General features: G+C 43.5%; 1 protein-coding gene across 4 annotated transcripts in view; it reads right to left on the minus strand.

Annotated features, from left to right (window-relative positions):
- Window positions 1–25,760, minus strand: part of SGCD (sarcoglycan delta) — a 517,054-nt gene that overhangs the window by 454,327 nt on the left and 36,967 nt on the right. The gene's annotated exons all lie outside the window — the stretch shown is intronic.

Here is a 25,760-nt window from a genome sequence, read left to right on the forward strand (position 1 = left end):
ATCTATTCTGAGTGCTGCTCTGAAGACCTATATGTAGAACAGGATGTCACAATGTAAGCACTCAACTTCTCCTGAGGCTGATGAGGCGAGAGGAACTGGGAGAAAGGTGAAAACTAAGGGTATGTCTACATCTAAAATTTTGCAGCGCTGGTTGTTACAGCTGTATTAGTACAGCTGTATAGGGCCAGCGCTGCAGAGTGGCCACACTTACAGCAACCAGCGCTGCAAGTGGTGTTAGATGTGGCCACACTGCAGCGCTGTTGGGCGGCTTCAAGGGGGGCTCGGGGAACGCGAGAGCAAACCTGGGAAGGAGACCAGCTTCGCCGCGGTTTGCTCTCGCATTCCCCGAACCCCCCTGCAAACCGCAGGGAAGGAGACCTGCTTGCACAGGGGTTCGGGGAACGTGAGAGCAAACCGGGGAAGGAGACCAGCTTCGCCGCGGTTTGCTCTCGCGTTCCCCGAACCCCCCTGCAAACCGCAGGGAAGGAGACCTGCTTGCTTGGGGAACGCGAGAGCAAACCGGGGAAGGAGACCAGCTTCGCCGCGGTTTGCTCTCGCGTTCCCCGAACCACCCTGCAAACCGCAGGGAAGGAGACCTGCTTGCTCGGGGTTCGGGGAACGCGAGAGCAAACTGGGGAAGGAGACCAGCTTGATTACCAGAGGCTTCCTCAGGTATGCTGGGATACCTGCTTATTCCACAGAGGTCAAGAAAAGCGCTGGTAAGTGTCTACACTTGATCACCAGCGCTGGATCCTCTACACCCGAGACAAAACGGGAGTACGGCCAGCGCTGCAAACAGGGAGTTGCAGCGCTGGTGATGCCCTGCAGATGTGTACACCTCCTAAGTTGCAGCGCTGTAACCCCCTCACCAGCGCTGCAACTTTGTGATGTAGACAAGCCCTTAGACGTATTGTCTTAGGGAGCTCAGAACTGGCCAGAGACAGCAAATTCAGTAAAGAACAAAGTCCCACCTTCACTTTTTATTCCTTGAGGGAGAGGAGGGAACACGACGACAACTGTTTAAAATAAGTTATAAATTTCCACAGCCATGTTTAAAAATAAGCACATCAGCAATGGAAGCAGATGAGCTCTGTTCAGTTTCTCAATACTCTCATTTTGATGAGCCAAATCTCTGCAAAACTATCTTCAGCTACAGTTTATTTTTTCTTCTCTGAAAGGGGGGCGGGATGTCCCACAATGGCTTCAGCCACATGCAACCCAAGCAACCTTTAAACAACCAGCCAGGCTCAGGCAGAGAACAGTCAGAACTCTGGCAAAAATCCAAGCAGAGAGAAACACTGACTATGCCAGAACAGCAAGAAAAGAGACACCTTCCCTCCAAAGTGATATTTTAATTTTGAAAGGAACCTTCCCTAATCCCCGAGAGCCTTTATTATCATCTGTGTAGCAAAAAGGACTGCAGTTGGTCTCCATAAAGCACTGACTTCATGGGGCATTTTAGACTTTAAATGATGAAGGACCAGACTTAAACCAAAAGTCAGCTGGAACTCTGCTCTTATCTTACATTTGATTTAAGCACACCATAAGGCAGGAAATGAAAGTGCAGAAACAACAGAAAGTCTTCAGTGGAACATACAGTGTATTAGATATTCCCCTAGGCGAGGTACTATACTGGAATAGACTTGTGTGCCAGATTTCCCTCCTGCTGGATTGTCAAATCCCTGCGGTCACTAGCTGGCAAGTACATTCCTTCCCTGACCAACACAACAGCAGAGACATTGACAGACACAGCAGTTACACCTTCCTAGAGTAGAAAACAGAATATGGACGGTGATGCTGTCTAGCTGAAAGGAGGCGAAGCATAAACGCGTATGACGCTGGAAATAACTGACCTCACCCACAACATTCAAGGCTGTTTTGCCAGGCAGTCCACAATGTATTCTTCAGCATATTCACAGTGTTATTGATAAAATACCAGTGAGAGCAAATTCACTAAGTGAAATGAACTGAGGAGCAGATTTCAAGGCAATCTGGAAAAACAGTGAAGTCTCAGAGGCTATTACTCATCATTAAATGACAGGAAGAGGCCTGCCCCTACCATACGTCTCTCATCTTCTCCACCCCACACTGTGGGCAGAGTCTTTTGCCTGAAATGCCAAGTGACACTGATCATCACCTGAACAGCAGGGGTGCAGGGAAGCAATAAGACTTGACATGGCTTTGTGTTGGTTACTAGTAACTTTTTCACCACCGTCAAGTACAGTACACAGTGCTAAGGAGTAGCACGCCTCTTGGAGAGTGACCGTCACAATCATTTTAGCATAGTTTGTTGAAATAAAACTCCTTCTAATAGGAGTAGGAGTTTTAAGCCTTGAAGAGAAAATGGTTCTTACAGGCCTTGTGATACTGAAGGAGCCAGATAGACATTTCAGAACATTTCCTCTTCAGAGCTGTGAGTGTGAGAGCTGCACTCATAATCTAAAGCTTTTAAAACTGCAACGTTTTCATCAACTCAGCCACAATCTAGACAGTAACATATACTGGCTGGGGCTGAGGTGTCTTGCACTGAACTGCTGCTCCATGGGCGACACAGTGGCTACCCAATGAAAGCCGCATACCTCACTTACAGCTTATTGCCTTGCCTTCAACGCTGTGCAGCTCTTGGTGCCTTTGGACACTTTGGGCTTGGCTACACTTGCAAGTTAGAGCACATTAAAGCATCCCCGGGCGCTCTAACTCCCCATGTGTCCGCACTGGCAAGGCACGTAGAGTGCCTGGACTCTGCAGCTGGAGTGCTCCTGGTAATCCACCTCCACGTGAAGCGCAACACTTGCTGTGCCCCAGCTGAAACGTCCCAGTGTCAGTGTGAACGAGGCGTTGCATTACTGCGCTGTGACTGCCCTCTGGAAACATCCCATAATCCACTCAAGTCAAGTGGAATCAGCTGCAGGAATGTGGATATGCCCTTTCAAAACTCCATTTCTGACATCTGGCATGCTTATCTGCTCCGGGGCAAAGCACCCATTACTGTGGAATGCTGCTTATAATAATAATAAATAATTGGAGATATACCTATCTCCTAGAACTGGAAGGGACCTTGAAAGGTCATCAAGTCCAGCCCCCTGCCTCCACTAGCAGGACCAAGTACTGATTTTTGCCCCAGATCCCTAAGTGCCCCCTCAAGGATTAAACTCAGAACCCTGGGTTTAGCAGGCCAATGCTCAAACCACTGAGCTATCCCTTCTCCTGTGAGTGTGAGAGAGAGGGGAGAGGCAGGGGTAGGGGGGTCTGCTGCTGTCTGAACTTACAAGACAGCGTGCTGACACACTCAGCATCTCAAAAACCCACTCCCCCCCCCACATACACACAACACACTCCCTGTCACACTCCACCCCACCCCACTCCATCGTTGAAAAGCACGTTGCAGCCACTTGCACGCTGGGATAGCTACCAGAATGCACTGCTCTTTGTGGCACTGCAAGAGCTGCTAATGTGGCCACGCCAGCGTGCTTGCAGCTGAGAGTATAAACAGCGTTTTCCAAAGGCCGGTTTTACTCCCAGCGCTCTACATCTGCAAGTGTAGCCAAGCCCTCTGACTCGTCCACGTGTTCGCCAAGTGGCTTGCTCCCATTTCTGGCTGCCCCTGCCAAACCATGACAGTCTGACTCAGTACCCAACCCTGTTCCCATGGACACAGAGGAATTCTGCCCTGACTGGGCCCTTGGTAGTTACTTAAGAGAGTCAATCCCACCAGGTGCCCAGCATTCAGTGCATTCCACTCCAGGAGCTGTGCTCACTCAGCACTTCGCACGGCGGAGTCCTTACTGAAGTCACTGGGAGATCAGCCCCAGTGAAGTCAGTGTGAATTTTGGCAGCAGAGCATTGTGAGGTGCTCAGGATTTGGCCCATTAAGGATGTTCTGCACTTGCAGCATATCATGCCTATTAACATACTGGCCTGTAATCTCCAGTCAATGCATGTATTTTATATGCCCTTGTATATATGTTATATAGCAGTGTTTCCCAAACTTGAGATGCCGCTTGTGTAGGGAAAGCCCCTGGCAGGCCGGGATGGTTTGTTTACCTGCCGTGCCCACAGGTCCAGCCGATCGCGACTCCCACTGGCCGTGGTTCACTGCTCCAGGCCAATGGGAGCTGCTGGAAACAGCGTGGGCTGAGGGAAGTACTGGCCGTCACTTCCAGAGGCTCCCATTGGCATGGAGCGGCGAACCACAGCCAGTGGGAACTGCAATCAGCTGAATCTGCAGATGGGGCAGGTAAACAAACCAGCCCGGCCCGCCAGGGGCTTTCCCTACACAAGCAGCACCCCAAGTGTGGGAAACACTGCTTTATAGGGATACAGTAGAACCTCAGAGTTACGCACACTTTGGGAATACAAGTTGTTAGTAACTCTGAAATATTTGTAACTTTGAACAAAACGTTGCAGTTGTTCTTTCAAAAAAGTCTGCAACTGAACATTGATATAATACAGCTCTGAAACTTAAGTTAAATGAAACAAGCCAAAAACAGTTTCATTATGGCGTCAAATCTTTTTTTTTTTTTAAACTTTCCCTTTTTTTTTTAGTAGTTCATGTTTAACACAGTACTGTACTGTGTTTGTTGGTCGGGGGAGTTGGGTTTTGCTGCTGCCTGATTACATACTTCTGGTTGCAAATGAGGTGGGCGGTTGACCGGTCAGTTCGTAACTCTGAGGTTCTACTGTAACTTCATATCACCAGTGGGACTCAGTTTTCTAAGGGCTCGTCTACACTTCCAAGGGATCGACATGCAACGATCGATGCATCGGCAGCTGATTTAGCGGGAGACCCACTAAATCGACCGCAGATCGCTCTCCCATCAACTCCTGTACTCCACTGGCTCGAGAAGAGTAGGGGGAATCAATGGGAGAGCGTCTCCTGTAGATATTGCGCAGTGTGGACCCCACAGTAGGTAGATCTAAGCTACGTCGACTTGAGTTATGCTATTCAGGTAACTGAAATTGCGTAGCTCAAATTGACTTCTCCCTGTAGCGTAGACAAGGCCTGAATCACGCCTCGCAGTACACCCTTGTCACCTCTCGTTCAAATGTTTACCCACCTATATGATGCCAGAACACAACAATGATCACATGGTGTGGAATGGTAACCGAGAGTTAAACAGTACGACACCGTTCCTTCATCACAAACCAATTAGGAATAAACCCACATCCAGTCAATATGACATGTCCAGTCCACCATGTTATCACCGCTTTCCATTAGTTCCATGAGAAACCTTAAAGAAATATTGAGTGCACAAATTATAATTCATTGGGTTTTCGTCCAGCCAGGAGGTTGGCAACCAAAATGATAATCCAAAATAAATGAGGAGACACTAGCTGAGTGGTATGGCTGTGTGCGCTCCCCAACACACAGTACACATTCTACCTTCTCTCTTCTTTCCATCACCCAGGTAGTGAGCATGACTAATCTGGCAGGGATTATCCCCTTCCGTTACTCAGTTGCCAATCAATTAAATCAAGCTGTTTAAGGCTTAGTGTAAAAATCGGTTTATGTAAAGAAAAAAAGATTACCTGGTCATTCAAGTTGTGAAATTCTGACCCACTAGTCCAAACTAATGGATTTCCCCCCGGGCCAACTACATAGACAAATCCATCAATAGCCACAAATTTCTGGCAGGGATGCCTCCCCTTCCATTATTTCACAGCCCTCTCTTTCCCAGTCAGGCGCTTCCTCAGCTCATCCAACAACTAAAATGCACTTACGGCACTTAAGAGGGGACAGATTTTCAAAAGTGCTCAGTACCCAATATGCTGAGCTTAAAAAACAACAGTCTAGCCTTTTATTTGGATCCAGTTGTGGGTTCAGAGCTATTCTTAAAATTCTCAGCTAGGTTTACAAAATCTACTTCTATCCAGGAGGTGATTAGGGTCTGAGGACAAAACAGATAATTTGCTGTGCTCTTATTACTATCAGTGCTCCAGGCAATAAATCTATTTAAGGCATCTCTGTCGCTGTAGTATTTTGGATCTGTGATATCTAACAGCTGTCTCTCAGGCATATGAGCAAAATATCTGATCCCGCACATGAAGCAGAGGTCAGATGATGACCACTCATCCATATGCCTCTTTACATCGCTACACACTTATGAGGGCAAGGGCACAATATGTGACTCATTTCTTCAGAGTCAGTGGGATCAGTTTGCAGTTCCACAGTGACTTTGCAAAAAGGCTGCATACAGGCTGTACATTCAGGACACCGTTTGCTTCTCTCTCTCTCTCCCCACTGCCTTTCCTGTCTCCCTAAATATCTGCATGGCTTCCCAAAACAGACAAAGGAGTCCCTAGCAACTTAGCACCTCTGTGTACTATAATTTTGCAATATTCATGACTGTGCAAATGTGATCAGGTGTAATGAGGCATATGGTGCCGATGCCTAACTGCTGGCACAAGGGCAGGGCCTTCTGCAGAAGAGACGGCATTTGCAGTGTTGGGCCAGCTACCTAAACCTATCGGTGCTTGGCACACATGCTATAGAGAAATTTCCTACCAATTTAAAAGAGGCACCATGCCATTTGAACAGGCAGACATGGGGCTAGCTACATAAAAAGCCATGGATGTGCATCACTTGTACATGCTGAAGATAGGATTCTAAGCCAACAACTTCCAGACAGCTCTACCTTCCTGTGGGGATGTGTAACATCTGGTGAGAAGAGAGATCAAAAATATCCAGATGTGGTAGGGGGGAGGTGTAAATGCTTATATTTCCTATGCTGCACCTCCAAGAGCAGGTTCTGAAACAGCTGATTCACTTTAATGGCTGGCTCTGAACTGTAATACTCCCAACGGCTGCAAGTTAAAGAAAAAAGAAAACATTGTTCAGAATGCAAATGCCCTACACAGCAGAAACTTCCACCCCCTATAACCAGTCACATCACACAGTCACATTTAATCCAGCGTAGAAAATCTGGCAGTGGAATCTGCCGCCAATCTTTCTTCCCAGAAACGGATCATGTGTTTGTATACCATTCAGGAATTCAGTCTTAGTTAGACCAGTAAGTAGGAAAGGGCATCTTTAAATAAAACGATGTATTGCCAATTCCTAGGGACTCACAGGCTAATACTGAACAGAGTTTATCATAGAAATGCAGACAGTAAAGGGGAATTACTCAGAAAAATCCTTCTTTCCCACAAGTCACATGAGGGATACTTTTTAAATCAAATCTTTTTTTTTTTTTTTTTTTTTTTTAACATGAAAACGCTTTCAAATATGCACCTCACGAGGGGAGCACATTAAGGCTAGATCATGCTTCATATATACCTTTTGTACACATTTACTTAACCCACAAGTAAACTATTAGCCAAGCACTGCAAACCATTCAGCTTTTGATGCTATGTATTATTTAAGGTAATAATGCTTTGATCTCCAAAGACAAAATGCTACCTTAAATGTACAATTTCAACCAAGGGCTGAAATGAGACAGAGAATGAGCTAGGATTCCGAGAAGAGCCCAATACAACATTAAAATTCACAATGGGTGTTCTAGGGCAGTGGTAGTCAGAGTGCCTGAGGAGTCACTTCTTCATCTGGGCAAAAAAATAAAAATAAAAAAAATAAAAATAAAAACCAAGCCGTGCTTGCGCTAGGTGAAGTCTTTAATTAAGCAATAATTCTCGACAAATCATTGCTACAAGCAATAAATAACTAGTTTGTTAGCTAACGTGACACTAGCATTACTTAAGGCCATAGCTGCTCCGTCATGAGCTAAATCCCCTTCTTAAGGCAAGACAACCTATTTCAAGAGGGTCACTAGCACTAGGAGTGCTTTTCTTTCAGCAGAAAAATGAGGAGTGGTTATTTGAAGTAAAATTACAAATGTGGGTGTGATAAAATTCCAGGAGTTTGACCATCCTAAGTCAGTGGTTCTCCAGCTTCTCCATACTGGAGCCTCTTCCTGTTTAGTACTATGGGGAAGCATTGTGTTAACTTAGATGGAATATATGGACCAGAGATGTTAATAAAACCCAGTCACTGTTCAACAAGGTCTGGGATTGGGTACAGAGAGACCTCAGCCTGGCTTAGTACCCTGGCAAACTCACCTTCAAAATCCTTTTAACTTTTTATCAAGATGAAGAAAAAAAGGAAATACAGTTAAAGCGTTTGAAATGTAAAGTGTTAAATAAGGCTTTCACTTTAATCACATCACTTGGTCCCTTTCTCTTTAGCTGGAGAGACTTTTTAAGAGGAAAAAGCCTCTTATTTGACAGTCTCCTAGATGGTATCAAAGATGGTAATAACTGGCCTTTTGGGCAAAAACAGAAGTTAGTTGAGATGGGATGGAGCTGTCATTGCTGCTGCTGCTGCTGTTACAATCCGATCCCGCTTCATCCCAGGTGATATTTATGTCAGCTGCAGTGGGTAGAGGTAGCAACATCATCTAGTTCCTGCTCTCTGGGCTAGTCTGGTCATGACTTCTCCCAGGATTAGGATGAAGGCCTAAGGTCCCAGAAGATGCTGGGGATAGCAGCCATAGTGGTGAAGCTTGCTCCATTAATCTCCACCAGTTATTTCCCCCACCAAAGTCTCTTTCTTTAAGGACTCAAAAGTGGAGCGACAGATGGAATAGCCCATCCCCATTATTTTGTCCACCAATTAGGCCTAGTTCTGACACCCCAATTTTGTTTCATTAGTTTCCAGACCCACATTTTCTTGTTCACCTAGCATGATCTCAACATTGCCCTTGAGTTAGGGCCCTACCAAATTCGCGGCCATGAAAAACACATCACGGTCCATGAAAGATTGCCTCTCCCGTGAAACCTAGTCTTTTGTTTCAGAGCAGCAGCCATGTCAGTCTGTATCCACAAAAAGAACAGGAGTACTTGTGGCACCTCAGAGGCTAACAAATTTTATTTCAAAGTAAGCTTTCGTGGGCTACAGCTCATTTCTTCAGATGTATACTTATACCCTCTACTATACAGATATCATGAGGGAGACCAGCGTTTCTCAAACTGGGGGTCGCAAGGTTATGGAAGTGGGGGGGGGTGTCACAGTAATGCCATCCTTACTTCTGTGCTGCCTTGAGAGCTGGGCAGCCAGAGAGTGGTGGCTGCTGGCAAAGGGCCCAGCTCTGAAAGCAGCACAGAGGTAAGGATGGCAATACCATGACCCCTCTACAACCCTTTTTTGTGTCTGGATCCCTACAGTTACACCACCATGAAATTTCACATTTATAACTCTGAATTCATGAAGTTTACCATTTTTTACCATGAAACTGGCAAGAATGGTCCGTGAATTTGGTAGGGCCCTATATATCAATAGGGGTTTTTTTTGGACTAATTCTGCTTTCCTTGCACCTGTTTATAACACTCTGCATTAAAAATAACTAGGATCGTACCAAATTCTGGTCCATTTTTGTAAATTTCACTGTCATAGCATTTTAAAATTTCTGAATTTCACTATTTCAGATATTTTAATCTTAAATTTCACAGTGTTGTAACAAAACATGAATATGCATTTAGAAATGGCAAAATATAAACATGTAAAGCCCTTAAAAAGTCAGTGTTTCTCAAACTGGGGGTCCCGATCCAAAGGGGGTTCACAAGGCTATTGTAAGCGGGTCATAGTATTGCCACCCTTATCGCTGCGCTGCTCACAGAGCTGGGCGGCTGGAGAGCGGTGGCTGCTGGCCACATGCCCAGCTCTGAAGGCAGCATTGCCACCAGCAACAGCACAGAAGTAAGGGTGGCAACATTGTGACCCCCCCCCACAATGGTCTTGGGACCCCCTTTTGGGTCGGAACCCCCAATTCGAAAAACACTGTGAACTTTTGTATTCTTCTATAGTACAGGGTGAAAGTACACAAAAGACCAGATTTCATGGTCCGTGACACGTTTTTCATGACTGTGAATTTGGTAGGGCCCTAAAAATAACTTGACCTACTTTCTATGGTTAATTCCCAAGCAGGCAAAGACCTATAGGCTCAATGGTCACAAACAGAGGGCAGGGTGGATAATGACCTCCTGACCCCAGGGCAATACCCAGGTGGTTGTGATCCCCAGGTTGAGAACCCATGCCCTAGGTTATTTATTTCTTCCACCCCATGTTTTCAGCACAGCCTATGCACTAATCAGCAGCAATGGTATCCTAATGATATTAAAATACATCTTTTAGAACCAAAGTGCGTGTGTTTGCTGGAAGTAGCTGAAAATGACTGTTTAAATTGCTAAATAGCAGCTTCAATTAATAGATGTATTTTCCATCTATGGGAAGGGGATTTGCTTGTGTAGCTCCCATTAACAGTAACAGAGATAGGCTTATAAATCCTTACACATGATGGAATACCGTAGTTCTCACTGTTGTAGACTTAGTTGAAGTTATAATCAGGGAAATGTCTGTTACTATATTTTAAACATCTGTCCACTTTCCATCCCATACTTCTAATCTCAGGAGCTTTAAATTTAAACATCAAAGCTTATCAGCATTCTTCTTTTTAAAAAAAAAGTTAGTTTTGCTTTCTTATCAGTGCGGATACTGATCCCAATAACACAACTATAAATTGACATGAATAAGGAAATTAAGTGTCTCAATACCAGTATGTGCAGATTTGTCTAATAGATTTTATAGGTCAATTTCCTTTTAAAGCAGCCTCTAAATATGCAAGCCTAAAATTATGCCAAGGATTTGAACACTTACTGTTTTCAGCACACACAAAATGTAAGCCAAGGGTTCATGAAGTGTAGATCATGTACCCAAAACTCCCACTAAAAATCAGTGGGAAGTTAGAGCACGTAAGGATTTGAGGATTAGGTGTTTTGGGCGAGATTCTCAAAAGCACTCAGCTTATGCCTCTCTCTACTCCCATTGCTGTCAGTGGTACCAGGGAGGAGACTGAGGCCAATGCTGAGTGCTTTTGAAAATCCTACCCTACATTTGTAAGCCAAGCTTTAAAAGTGACAATTTGCATCCCATACTGCAGACTCTTTGTAACTAGACAGAATTCCCACTCTACTCTGAATGTAACCTACACTCTGGGCCTTTACACCAGTTTTACACCACTGATTTCAACAGAATTGCTCCAGATTTATACTGGTGTAAGAGAAAGGGGGTGATCAGGAGTTCAAAGCTGAGTCCAAAATTATCCCTTTCCTGGGGTTTGGCCTTATTGGCAACTCGTATAACAATAAATGATGAAAACAAACTTCACTCTAACCTACCCACCCTAAGCTTGGCAATTCCCACCTCCCTTACTTCCAGAGTGGAGGTAAGATGCCATACTGACAGCAGTGACTTGGCAGGAACCAATTAGCATCTTCCAGCAGCAACACCTGCTAACAAGGTGGGCCAAGAGAAAAATCCTACAGATGTTCAAAAAGGAACTAGGTAAGTTCATGGAGGATAGGTCCATCAATGGCTATTAGCCAGGATGGACAGGGATGGTGTCCCTAGCCTCTGTTTGCGAGAAGCTGGGAATGGGCGACAGGGGATGGATCACTTGATGGTTACCTGTTCTGTTCATTTCCTCTGGGGCACCGGACACTGGCCACTGTCAGAATACTGGATACTGGGCTAGATGGACCTTTGGTCTGACACAATATGGGCATTCTTATGTTCTTATCCTCCCGTTCCACTCCTTTGACAGTAAGCGAGCTAGTATGTTCCACCCAAGTCAAATGAAGTTACACTGGTATAAAAATTGGTCTAACTCACTCACCTACCATAAGCTGGGATTTTCAACAGAGCCTAAAGGAATTAGATGCACAACTTCCACTAACATTCCCTCAAACTGGGTGCCTAATTCTCTTGGGATGATTTTAAAATCCGAGACGTAGATGCTAAACTACATATAAACCACAGACACTAAGTCATTGGACCAGATTCTCCTCACACACGCTGCTATAAACCAGGAACAATTCCATTGAAGACAACCAAGTTACACAGATGTAAATAAGGAGAAATGGGCCCAATTTTTATTCCATTAGAGGAAGGGCAAAGAGAGAGCAAGAGAGCTGGGTCACTGAATCGGCCATTGGAGGCCAGTTTAAAACAAGGTTAATTTTTAATCAGAGTCTTTGGAAATGTATTTATTAATGATTGTCCAAAGTGGTGTTCTTCCACACAGCGATATTTTCCCCAGTTTCTTATAGTTTCTCTCCTCTGGTAATGGATCACAGCTTCCCCTTCCAATCATGCAGCTTCAGCGTGCACATTTATTGGCTGGGTGAGAGCTTCAAAAGAAGATAGTAAGGCTACTTTAAGAAAATCTTGCATGTGGTTTGTAAAACCAGCATCTATTAAACAATTTCTTCCTGCCAAAAACGAGAGAGGCAAAATATTCCTAACAAAACCCCATGGACCAAATACTTTTCCATGCATAAAGCCTGAGCAAAGAAGCTTTGCACAGGGAGACGTCACCACAGCTGGAGGTAGCATCTGTCTCATTTTGCCTGGCTGCAAAGTGTCACTAGAGGAGCTACTCCAGAGCTGCTACCACTCCTTGGCTGAGGGCTGCTCCTGTAGGTAGGTTAACCCCTACAGTTACAACGCCACGAAATTTTAAATTTAAATATCTAAAATCATGAAAATTTATCATTTTTAAAATCCTATGACCATGAAACTGACCAGAATGGACTATGACTCTGGCAGTGCCCTAACCATAGTTGAAGATCCACTAGCCAGACCTCCACCCAACCCACACCCAAGGCCCTACTCTGACATCACAGGAGTAGCTCCGTGACACACACCAGGGACAAATTCCGAAACTCGCTCTCCACATCCAGGCTTCCTGCTGCACAGCAGACCATCACCTGTACACCTGCCTTGGACCTTACAGGTCACAAAGTGGGAGGATGTGTCCCCAAGTGTACACGGAGACAGCTGTGAAGTTTGAGACCAATGAATATCAAACATACTGTACCTTGAAACTATATCTGAAAGTTGACAGGGAGAGGACTGTATGTCTCAAGTAGCACAATGGGCATGAGAGGCAGCCTGTCTCATATTTATACCATATGTGGCACATTATACACTGACAGTTTGTCATAATATTGTAGTGATTTTCCAGGACTTCAGTTTAAAAATCTCTTATATGCTAATTGCTTCCTACAGATGTTTTGAATTATTTTAACTGTTCTGGTTTGAGTCAATGAACCAACAGTCACATGACTTGTGATATGACGCAACGGAAGTTACAGAACTGAAACCACACTGGCATGAAGTTCTGCCCCCAGTTATTCTCTTGTGAACCTAGTAAAACCAATGGGACAAATAGGTGTGGTTGAGGATAGACCTGAGCTTGCTCTTTTCCAGCAGCTACAGGGGACAGAGCCGCAAATTTAACAACACCCAACTAGTCAGAGACTGATATGAAAAGTGGAAACACCACACAAGGTCCGGAGACGACACTAATGCCAGCACTGGAGATAGCTGGAAAAGGGAACTTACATCCCACAAGAAATTCCAAAACATCAAAATTTGTTTTCAATCCAAATCAAAAAGTCAAAATTTCAAAAATTTCTCAGAGAATGAAAATTCTGAAAAATTTCAATTCTGAAACATTGAAATGTTTCATTTCAAGAATGTCAAATGGTTAGAAAACTTAAAAATATAAGTGTTAAATTTATAGTGTATATTAAAAAGTCAACAAAATAAAACACAAAAGAGTTGGAAACAAAACATTTTACCTCACCCACGTTTCAAAATTATCTAAGGGTATGGCTACACTTGGAGGTTTGCAGCGCTGGGAGTTACAGCTGTCTTCGTACAGCGGTGTAGGGACAGCGCTGCAGTGTGGCCACGCTGACAGCTACCAGCGCTGCAGTGTGGCCACATTTGCAGCATTTGCAGCGCTGTTGGGAGTGGTGCATTGTGGGCAGCTATCCCAGCATTCAAGTGGCTGCAACCTGCTTTTCAAAAGAGGGGGGTAAGGGGGAGCGTGGGGGAGAGAGAGAGAGAGACTGTGCATTTTTGGAGCGTCAGCTCCCTGCCTTGCAAGTTCCAAGGACTGGAACATACACATCACCAACCTGCAATCAATTTAAAAGTTTCGAGCCCTTCCCCCCCCATTCACTAAATGCAAATTATGCACTCTGAGCTCCAACACAGACTCCCCCCTCCCCCTCCGCCCTGTGGCTTCTCTACTCAAGCAAACAGCTGTGAACATTCCAAAGCAATTCCCCTGCCTCTTCTCGAGCAAACAGGAGCTGTGTTTGTTTTATAGATAAGCAGCTCCGGGGAGCCCGGTCTTCCGGTTTGTTGTGAACAGGCATTCTGGGATACCTCCTAATACCCTGGAGGCCAATTACAGCGCTTTTGGTGGCCACACCTGCGGAGCAGCGCTGCATCACCAGCGCTTCAATCGTTATACCTCAAGCAGACCAGGTGTACAGCCAGCGCTGCAGCCAGGGAGTTGCAGCGCTGGATGTGCCTTGCAGGTGTGGACAGTTACTAAGTTGCAGCGCTGCAAACCCACCACCAGCACTGCAATTCTCCAGTGTAGCCATGGCCTAAATGAAAAAGTCAGAACAATTCATTTTGACGTCATCCTGTCAAAAATGTTGTTGAAGTCAACACGTTCCCACAAAATGTTTAGGTTTCAGTGCAACTTACAAGAAAACCATTCCACCTAAGATTTTCCAACTAGTTCTATCCAGCACCCTCTCACTTCCGAGAAGCTGAACTGATTTCTCAGCTAGATTTCTCACTAGACTTAATCAGTGGGCCTCATTTGCCCTTCCCCCATCCCCTTCCCATTTTGTATTTGCTGATGGCTAGGAATTTGAGTCCCCTTTGTAGCAAGTATCTGGTAAATTTTTTAAAAAAACTCTGCTCCTCTTGTTACATCTACAGAAAGGACATGTAATGAGCTCATCACCCCTATTATATTACGTAAATATGAATTTAATTTGTTAAATTTTGTAAAGTGCTTTGAATGCACAGTGCTTATTGATAATTCGATTCTGACTTTGCTACGAGATGTTTTTAACCAAATACAAAGAGAAAAAGATAAGGCTGTCAAGCGATTAAAAAAATTAATCACGATTAATCACACTGTTAAATAATAATAGAATACCATTTATTCAAATATTTTTGGATGTTTTCTACATTTTCAAATAGATGGATTTCAATTACAACACAGAATACAAAGTGCACAGTGCTCACTTTATATTATTTTTATTACAAATATTTGCACTATAAAAAACAAAAGAAACAGTATTTTTATTTCACCTAATACAATTCAATTCCTAATACAAGTACTGTAGTGCAATTTCTTTATCATGAAAGTTGAACTTACAAACGTATAATTAAATACAAAAAAATAACTGCATTCAAAAACAAAATAGTGTAAAACTTTAGAGCAGGGGTGGGCAACCTATGGCACAGGTGCCAAAGGTGGCACGCAAGCTGATTTTCAATGGTACTCACACTGCCCAGGTCCTGGCCACCGGTCCGGGGGGGGAGCAGGCTCTGCATTTTAATTTAATTTTAAATTAAGCTTCTTAAACATTTTTAAAACCTTATTTACTTTACATACAACAATAGTTAAGTTATATATTATAGACTTCTAGAAAGAGACCTTCTAAAAACGTTAAAATGTATTACTGGCACACGAAATCTTAAACTAGAGTGAATAAATGAAGACATGCATCCGATGAAGTGGGTATTCACCCACGAAAGCTCATGCTCCAAAACATCTGTTAGTCTATAAGGTGCCACAGGACTCTTTGCTGCTTTTACAAATAAAGACTCGGCACACCACTTCTGAAAGGTTGCCGATCCCTGCTTTAGACCCTACAAGTCCACTCAGTCCTATTTCTTGTTCAGCCAATCGCTCAAACAACTTTATTTACAAATGCAGGAGGTAATGCTGCCATCTTCTTGTTTACAGTGTCACCTAAAAGCGAGAACAGATGTTTGCATGGCACTGTTGTAGCTGGCAGCGCAAGATATTTATGTGCCAGATGCGCTGAAGATTCAGGTGTCCCTTCATGCTTCAACCACCATTCCAGAGGACATGCATCCATGCTAATGACAGGTTCTGCTTGATAACAATCCAAAGCAGTGCAGATTGATGCATGTTCATTTTCATCATCTCAATTAAATGACACCTGCAGAAGTTTATTTTCTTTTTTGGTGGTTCGGGTTCTGTAGTTTCTGCATAAGAGCGTTGATCTTTTAAGACTTCTGAAAGTATACTGTGCACCTCACATCTCTCAGATTTTGGAAGGCACTTCAGATTCTTAAACCCTGGGTTGAGTGCTGTAGCGATCTTTAGAAATCTCACATTGGTACCTTCTTCGCGTTTTGTCAAATCTGCACTGAAAGTGTTCTTAAAATGAACAAACGGGCTGGGTCATCATCTGAGATTGTTATAACATCAAATACATGGCAGAATGCAGGCAGAACAGAGCAGGAGCCATTGAACTCCTTGGGGGAGAATTGTGTCACAAATTTAATTAACACTTTTTTTAATGAGCATCATCACCATGGAAGCATGTCCTCTGGACTGGCAGCAAAAGCATGAAGGGGCATATGAATGTTCAGTTTATCTGGCACGTAAATACTCCGCAACGCTGGCTACAAAAGTGCCATGCGAATGCCTGTTCTCACTTTCAGGTGAGACTGTAAGTAAAAAGCAGGCAGCATTATCTCCTATAAATGTAAAGAAACTCGTTTCTCTTAGTGATTGGCTAAACAAGAAGTAGGACTGAATGGACTTGCAGGCTCTGAAGTTTTACATTGTTTTGTTTTTGAGTTCAGTTATGTAACAAGAAAATCTACATTTGTAAATTGCACTTTCACAATAAAGAGATCACACTACAGTATTTGCACGAGGTGACAAGCAAAAGAAATAGTATTTTTCATCATTTTTACAGTGCAAATATTTGAAAAAAATATAAAGTGAGTAGTGTACACGTTGTATTTTGTGTTGTAATTGAAATCAATATATTTAAAATGTAGAAAAAATCCACAAATATTTAATAAATTTCAACTGGTATTCTACTATTTAACAGTGCAATTAACACTGCGATTAATCATGTTTAATTTTTTGAGTTAATCGCGTGAGTAAAGTGCCATTAATCGACAGCCCTAGAAAAATATTTTTTTCTTCTTCCCTCCAATTGAGTGGTGAACAGGAATAAGTCTTGGAACAGCTGCTCCAAGTTATCTTCATTGAAAGTAATTCTAGAGAGGAACACATTCCATTAGACCAAGCATCCACGCGCACCACGATGTGAACCAGAGGCACAGAGAAGCCATCTGTGAGAAAAGGCGAGCATCAGCAGCACTGGGATAGGCTGGTGGCATTGCAGGAAAACTTTGGACAGCAAAGAGAAGCTGGTGACTGACAGCGGAGGTGGCACTAGTAAGTTGGGTAGCAAAGCAGTTCTCCACCGTCTAGACTTCTAGCATGGCTGAAAGGCACCGCAGGATTCTGTGAGGCAGGATTAAAGTGAGCATAGGAAGAGGATGACAGAATTTGGCAGCACTGAGATAGTATATCTTCCAGGCCCTTCTATAAGAATGTATACACCCCAGAAGGAGATAACGGCCCCAGAGCGCGGGAAATCATAACCATTCATGAAACACAGACAAGACCAGGTTTTCAGCCTGGTTTCAATGGCGCGACATCAACTCCCAACACAAAGTTTAGATGCTGCAGACAAGTGAACAATGGTGTATTTGAATGGCCAGGAGTTTCATTAGCAAAACTGCAAACTGTAAACAAGAAGAAATCCGGCTGCTCTATAACGTTGGTAGAAACCAAGTGGCCAACAGCAGAGCCTGACCGAACAAAACACAGGAAGCAATATTTTAACTTTTCACATAAAATAGTATTTTACCTCAAACATTTTAACGGGTCTTGTTGGGAATCTGAAATAGGGCAGGGATTTTTTCCCCTTCTTTAAAATAGTTACATGAAACAAATAAAAATGAGAAATCAGATAGTCACAAGACTGACTGCACATATTTCAGTACAGAGGATCTCTCCCCTTAGGCTTCATATATTGTTCAAAGCTCCCACCGTTCTATTTCTTACTTCATCTCTGCATTCCTAGTGGTTAATGAACTTGGTGGAATTTTTTTAAAGTGCTAAACAAGGAGCCTTTTGGGTAGAGGAAATATGCTGTTATAACAACATGCCATTTACCATCAGAACGTTACACATACTGTATCACCTTATTTGTATTTCACAGTTCATCTACCAACGCACAAAAGTTTTATCAGATCAGAGGCATGTGCTGTATTCCCCTCTATAAAATTTTACAGTTCCCTGCTATCTTCAGTGCTTGTTTTATAGGCACAATTTGCTGCCTTAATCTCACCCAACTGTCATGTTCTAAATCATGGTGTATAAAAATGTCTTAAAAGGAGAGATGTGCTGAAGGGTAGTACTTAATTACACTTACTCCCTGATTTAAATGTTATCTGTGCTTTGCCAAGTGCCAGGCATAGAGTAACCCAGCAGTGCAAATGTGCATAAACGAATAAAGTCGTTATTGGGCTTTTAATAGCAAACGAGTTGCTCTCTGATGAAGGTGTAGTCCTCTTCCTCTCCCCTCAGCTCATGTGCAGATTAAGGGGGAGTGAAATTACCTAGGTCTTTCTAGTCACTCTACACTTCCCTACTTGTTTTATTCTCATCACTTTGCAGAGCACCTTTCTCAAGATGGTTTTGCTGGTCATCTTCGTGATTTGAATTTGCCCTTGTGTAAGTGATGAACAAGGAATGCAGAGGTGGCAACGAGAGCACAGAAAATCCATTTGATCAGTAACTCCAAATGTATTTTTGTGCTTTTATCATTCAAGAATGGATTAGGGTTTGGGTTTTTTTTAACAAATACATTTTCAGACAATTAGCCCTTCTTGTTGCCTTCTGCCTTTTCTTGTTTGGGAGAAAATTACAGACCAAAGGTGTAATAACGCACAACTGCATTTTCTCAATTCTATACCAGTATATGAAATTTAAGGTGCTCTAAATTATGCAGCCCCAGGATGGGGGAGAAGAAAGGCGGCGGAGAGCACAATTTCCTTAGAGTCACCTTGCTTCTTCACAGCCTAAGTTTCGGGCCAAGCACAGCTCAGATGGACCTGGGCACATAACCTACACTTACAGGAACACCTTAATCAAAGCAGTATAAAAGTAGAGGAAAAACAAGCTTCATAACCTAAATTCATAAGAATTGACCAGCAAGTGGAGATAGGGGGATGGCCAAGACTGCCAGACAGCCTGTCAACAGCTTCTTTCCCTGGGCCCAACACACTAACCAGAGTCAATTTAGTCTTTTCCCCCCATTGGGTACCACGTCACAGACCCATACATATTGCTCATCACTGCCAGAATTCCATAAATTGTAATACTCAACTATGAGTTAAAACATTCCACTTCGTGCTGAGACTCTAGGAAGTGTGATGTGACAGAGCATTGGTGAGTTAATCCCACAGACCTCCAGAGCATTTTTTTTAAATGCGACTTCCTACTTTGTTCATGGTTAGAACAAAGTCACAGCAGCTGAAATTATGCAATCCCACTCCATAATCATTTACGTAATACTGTTCTAATAATGAAGCATTAACATTTGCTAAAATAATTAAAACAAACATACTAGAACATTTTTTCCCTTAACAGATATATGAAATATATATGAGCTATCATACCAGTTGCAGCTCCTGCTTGCAATGCTATATACCTATAATAGCCTGAGCAAAATACACAGTATGCTTAAAGCCCTCCTGGCTAAAAAACTGACACGTGGAGCACAAAAACAACTCAAAATGGCTGGATATTGCCTCACCTGATGTGAGTTTTTGAGAATCCCTTAAAGGTCAATCCTGTGAAGCACCGAGCACCCTCAACTCCCACAGACTTCAATGGGAATTGCGGCTATCCAAAGCCCCACGTGGGAGGTGTTAAGCACCTCACCAGGATCAGGTCTTCAAAAGGAAGATTGGATGGCTCAGAGGATTGCTAATAGGCTGCTCTTTTGACTCTAGGCCACTGGTTCCGGCAAGTAATTAATGACCAAAATATTTGCCAGCTGTTCGGTGATTCACTGTCAACAGTTTTCACATTGTGATCTGTGGATCACTGGCAAATTAGGCCCTTCTTGGTGGCTTGGGGAAACAAAAGAGTTGAGAACCAGGAATGAGGATATTGGGAAGAGAGGAGGTGCACAAGGGGGTTTATCACGAAAAGGCCATAAAATCCTTGGATTATAAGAAATGAATTATTGCTGTCAGCCTTTTCCCTAACTGTGACTATAAGATGTTAGACAAACTCCTATCAGGGATAGTCTAGATCAAGGGTGGGCAAACTTTTTGGCCAGAGGGTCACACTGGGGTTGCAAAACTGTACGGAGGGCCGGGTAGGGAAGGCTGTGCCTCCTCAAACAGCTTTGCCCCCACCCCCTATCCATCCCCTGCCCCCATCAGAATCCCTGATCCATCCAACACACCCCTGTGCTCCTTGTCCCCTAACCGCCCCCTCCTGGTACCCCCCCGCCCCAACTGCCCCCTGTACCCCACCCCCATCCAACTTCCCTGGTCCCAATCCCCTGACTGCGCTGACCCCTATTCATACCCCCGTCACCTGATAGGCCCCCCGGGACGCCACGCCTATCCAACCCCCACCCTGTTCTCCATCCCCTGACCCCTATCCACACTCCCTCCCCCAATAGGCCTCCCAGGATTCCCACACTTATCCAACCCCCCTGGCCCCTGACTACCACCCCAGAACCTCCATCCCATCCAACCGCCCCCTGTTCCCTGTCACCTGACTTCCACCCAGAATCCCCCATCCCATATCCAACCCCGCAGCTCTGGCCCCCTTACCAGGCCACTCAGAACAGCACATCTGGCAGCAAGCACTGCCTGCCCAGCAGCGTAAATACAGGGGAGGGGGGACAGCAGGGGAGGGGCCGAGAGCTAGCCTCCTCAGCTGGGAGCTCAAGGGCCGGGCAGGATGGTCCCACGGGTCGGATGGGGCCTGTGGGCTGTAGTTTGCCCACCTCTGGTCTAGAGAATACTTAGTCCTATGCTCCCATATGCAAAGACTCAGCAGAATGGCCACAGACTAAACGTTTATGGACACAGCACAACCCTGCCACCGCTAGGGTGGTTACTCCAAGACAGAGTTGAGGCACACTGGTGGGGTTGGAGAGAGAACGCTTTAGAGAACTACTGATTCTGTAGCCTCCCCCGGAGAAAGGGCTTCAGTCTCCCAGGCCGTCAAACCAACATCTTTAACAAGGACAAAATCCTATGGATGATCTCCAACACAAAGTCAAGATTCGCACATACACAAAGTTTGATAACACATCCTGATCTGAACTTTGTGCCTTTGGTCCACGTATAATGAATTCAGTTTTTAAGTAATTAAACTATACTAATATAGAGTTAGTCCTCTATAAACTCACCCGCCTTTGAAACATCTACAAAAGATCAAGTGAAATTTCACCGATAAACACAAAACTCCTTTCTAATTAAGGTGTGTTGCTATCAGCAAAGGACTCGGGGGGAGAGGAAGAGTGAGAGAAAAATAGCTAATTAAAATACTGCTTCTCTGACAGGAAGGGAACTACAGCACAGAGGAAAACAAGAGGAACACACCACTCGAGTCATTATTTTAATTGGCTCCTCAAAAATAGCACATTTTCCACAGATTTGACACTAGCAACAAGTATTAACTACCCAAGGTATTAAAAGGCCATGATGAAATTTTGTAAGCTGCTTCTACCATGTTGGGATCTCCACTACCTGCTTATCAGCTGTCCTGTTTCAGAACGCTGGTGCATAGGGAGTTTATCATTTTAGAGCAAATTGGCTGCATTCAAAAAGTTAATTTTCAGTGTTAGTTAGAGAGGGAAAGGAAAGCTCCTGTTTTTGTTTCCAGACAGTGATTATTATTCAGTCAGGACAAAAATAAACTATCCAGAAGCCAGGAGCAAACATTTTTGTTTTGACTACCCTCCACAACACAAAGCACCAGGAAAGCAGTCATGAATCAGACATGGGTATAGGCAGATGCATAAACTTCCCTCAGCCCACGGATTGTGGCCAATTATATCCTACATAATTTTCATGGATCTGGCCCATGAATATTTGTCTGTCATTCAGCCTCTGGGTCAAGATGCCAACATCCATGTTCTCTTGGATTCACACACACACACACACACACAAAACTTTTACTTTTCTCCTGAATTTTTTAGCAGAAACAAAAGGCAGTTTTTGCCAGTGGAATAGGGTCATTCTACCACAATCTTTCCACCCCAAAATTGGGAAACAGATGTTTCTCTGTGAAAATGGCTAATTTCAACTTTCAGCATATTCACAGAGTTGCCAAGTTTGCCCAGAGGTCAGAATCTCACCTAGTAAGTCATTAGATTCCCTGAAAATAAAAGGAAAAGCGAGGCCCAGATTGCCTTTGCAAATGGTCACTGGCCCTATTAATCACTTCAGTCCTGAACCTGTGGAAAGCAGTTCTTCGTCCCTTCTTCTACACCACACCCCAGCCCTGGTGAAGATAGAGAGCAGCAGAGGAGAAAAAGGGCTCCCAGCCACCTGAGGAGCAACAGCCTCCATGGCTGGACCCTATTTTCCAGAACAGAAATGGCACAATAGTCCATGTCCCAGCAGAGCCAAAAGGGCAAACAAGGCCTCTCTGTCCCGCCATGAAGAACTAAAAGGAAGGATCATATGAGAGAGTGGGACCCCTGCGTCCTTGGCTTGCCCAGAACAGGAACACGGTCCCTCTGGTACTTATCAGAAACAGGATGGTGGGTAGATGTATTCCACCATGAGAACAGGGCCCTGTTTGGCAGGGTAGCCTGCTGTGGGGCGAACAGTCTACTGCATGTGCTTTCCAACCTATGCAATTCTGTCAACGACAGTACTGCCAATTCTCACAATTGTTGGTGTTTATCTTAAAGCCCCAGTTCCTGGAGTTAGCTGAGTTCTCACATTAACCTTTCATTAAAACTGAAAAAGTTTCTAGCCCTGGTGGGTGATGGAAGACAAATCTTGTAAAAGTTGAACCATAAAGGCTCCAAAAGCAGATGGCAAAAAGGACTTGTAGCTCATAGGGCTAACTTGCCTTTATTATATTCAGCAGCGATGCATGGAACCTACAGGCCTGTACCCTGTAAGACACTAGCTTCAGCAATTTTAGCATAAATCTTGAGGATTATGAACTTTGGCACAGATAAACGGCCCAATGGAAAATCCCAAGTCCTAGGGAGCTGAAAATACTGTTTAAGGGGAATTTCTGACCACACGAACATGAGTCCAACCACAAGAGTGTCATAGCAACAAACTGATGTACATAACAACAAAAAGCGGTACATGAGTTACATCCGCAGATACCCAACCATAAAAGGGCTGTGGAAACAAATGGTGCACATATTACAGAAGTTACATCCCAGCTTATGGGCAGTAAGAGAGAGACATGTAGCTCTTGAGAGATGCCAGGATGATGGCCACTGGTGATGAGAGGGATGGTGATGAGGAAGACGATGGCGAACATTTCAGGTCGTTCTGCAAAGGGATGGTGTGAGCATATGGCTGTTCAATTGTACATTTTGTCATCTCTCTAGCTACCTTACTGAGTTGGAGTGTTTGTGACTGTACTAAATATATTAATGAACTATTTATAAATATAGAGGAGTGTTGGAACTGTGCACATCGGGTTCCCAACTATATAATCATTTGAATAATACTCATCCTGATCTTGGAACAAGAACTGTCAATCCTCAAAGTGATAACTGGGAATTCTTAAGCAATCAATATAATTAATATATAATCTATAGATCAGGCTACAAACTTAAAACATTTTAATGTCAATCTCAGGATTTTGAAAGTCTCAACTCAAATTACTTGAGTGCTTGTGGTTGAGCATACTGCAATTATGCCATCATATGATCTAGAGAAGCAAGCCCTAGGCCTTCTGGTTACAACCCAAGCCTAGCACAGACCACTACACTTTTTGAAGTGATGCTACAGAAATAACTGTTTTTTCTTCATATCTAATTAATTGAAATCTTAATAAAATATAATTAAAGATGACATCGCCTCTGCGAACATCTCAGAATGATGAAGATGAACCCAGGAATAGACTGAAATTCAGTTTTAATGGAGGTTTTCATAAGGCAATAGCATGGCCAATACATCAGCCTATTATTCTAGCAACCAAGGCCCTTCTGAAATGGAGCAAGCCAATTTGCCAGAAGGAGTTTACATGAGGTGTTCTCAAAAACATTCTCTTTTCAGAACATGAGACAATAGTAAACTTTGTTGCTAACACTGCTGTTCTGTTTATTTTTCTCCTGTGAGTACCTAATTATGACTGACCACATACAGACACCACAGACAGCACATGTACAGCATTGGGCATAGGAAGAATTAAGAATCTTTGTGGTTTCAATATTTGCTTCTATCATTTGTACTGAAAGATGACTCTCTATGAGCAGAGTAGCATTAAGATATATATCCAACATCGGTCAGATGCTAGACCACAAGCCTAACATTCCACCCATCCCAGTTCATGACACATCTATATGCACTAGCTAGTATGTGATGGGACAAATGATCAAAAACATTTATATTTTCATATTTTTTTTCTCCATGCAATTGTCTGCATACATAAACCCAGTATTTAGCCACCTGATTTCTTAATTTCAGTGCACAAGCTTCTATCTGTGAAATCAAATGGAGATCTGACTTGTGCAAAGTTTATAGGAGTAAACTTAGAGATCAGGTTAAGCAGCTTTGAAAATTTGACCCGATTGGCACTAGTGGTGACAAACTGAATTTAAATAAAACTGCCATGAACTAAGCAATGCTTGTAGAATACTACTACGGATTTCTTTTTCCAGTAAGAGCTATAATGCATATATTTAAAGTTCATTTAAGTGATCTTGAATTTATAACACTGACTTTCTGGGCTTTGTAAAGGCGTTTATCTGAAGAAGAAAAGATTAAATTAACTAACGATCGCAGGATCTGACCCACGGTCCAACTGTAAAGTTAAGAAGCTACAAATCCAATGGCAGAAGTCATTTTTATTGTTCATTTTTGTTCAGGAAGTAAAGCAAATGTTACACAGATAAAACATACGTGTCATTTTTAAGAAAGGAAAAATGTCGACGGATGACTCTTCTTTAATGTAAAACTTGCTTAGGGCAATACAAAAACTGCATTCAGGTTCACCGTTCATGGTCAGAGAGAATCCCAGTTGGGTCGGCAACTGCATAGAGGTTGCAAGAACTGTCTGCATTAAACTGCATTGCATCCTGAATAAAAACTTATAGATTTTTAGGACAACAGGTTGTTACAGCAGAAAACAAATGACTTTCAGATCGGATGAGTAACTGACATCGGTGCTGGAACTAGGGGTGCAGGAGGTGCTGCTGCATCCCCTGGCTTGAAGTGGTTTCCATTATATGCAGGGTTTAGAGTTTGGTTCAATGGCTCTCAGCACCTCCACTGCCCCGGTGACTAATGGCAATATTGCCAACTAGACGTCATGTTTTCAAACACAGGGGGGCACTTGCCTTTGATGTAAACTAAGACATCAAGAACTATATACTTTATTGCTCTCTTTATATATCAAAGGGAAAAGGAGTAAATAGAGAAGAATTTCTCCCTCATGAGGAGCTCCTTCCACTCCTTCACCAACCTTCTCCTCCCGGGGAGGGGGGTGGGGTGAGAAGGGACGGGAGGCGACTGACCATAACACTCCTGCTCCCGCTTGCATATCACTCCTGCCCTATAGCATTGCAACAGGAATTTTGTTTTCTTCTGAGCTGTGGCA

The sequence above is a fragment of the Gopherus evgoodei genome, chromosome 8, assembly GCF_007399415.2.
Source record: "Gopherus evgoodei ecotype Sinaloan lineage chromosome 8, rGopEvg1_v1.p, whole genome shotgun sequence".
Classification (NCBI taxonomy): domain Eukaryota; kingdom Metazoa; phylum Chordata; order Testudines; family Testudinidae; genus Gopherus; species Gopherus evgoodei.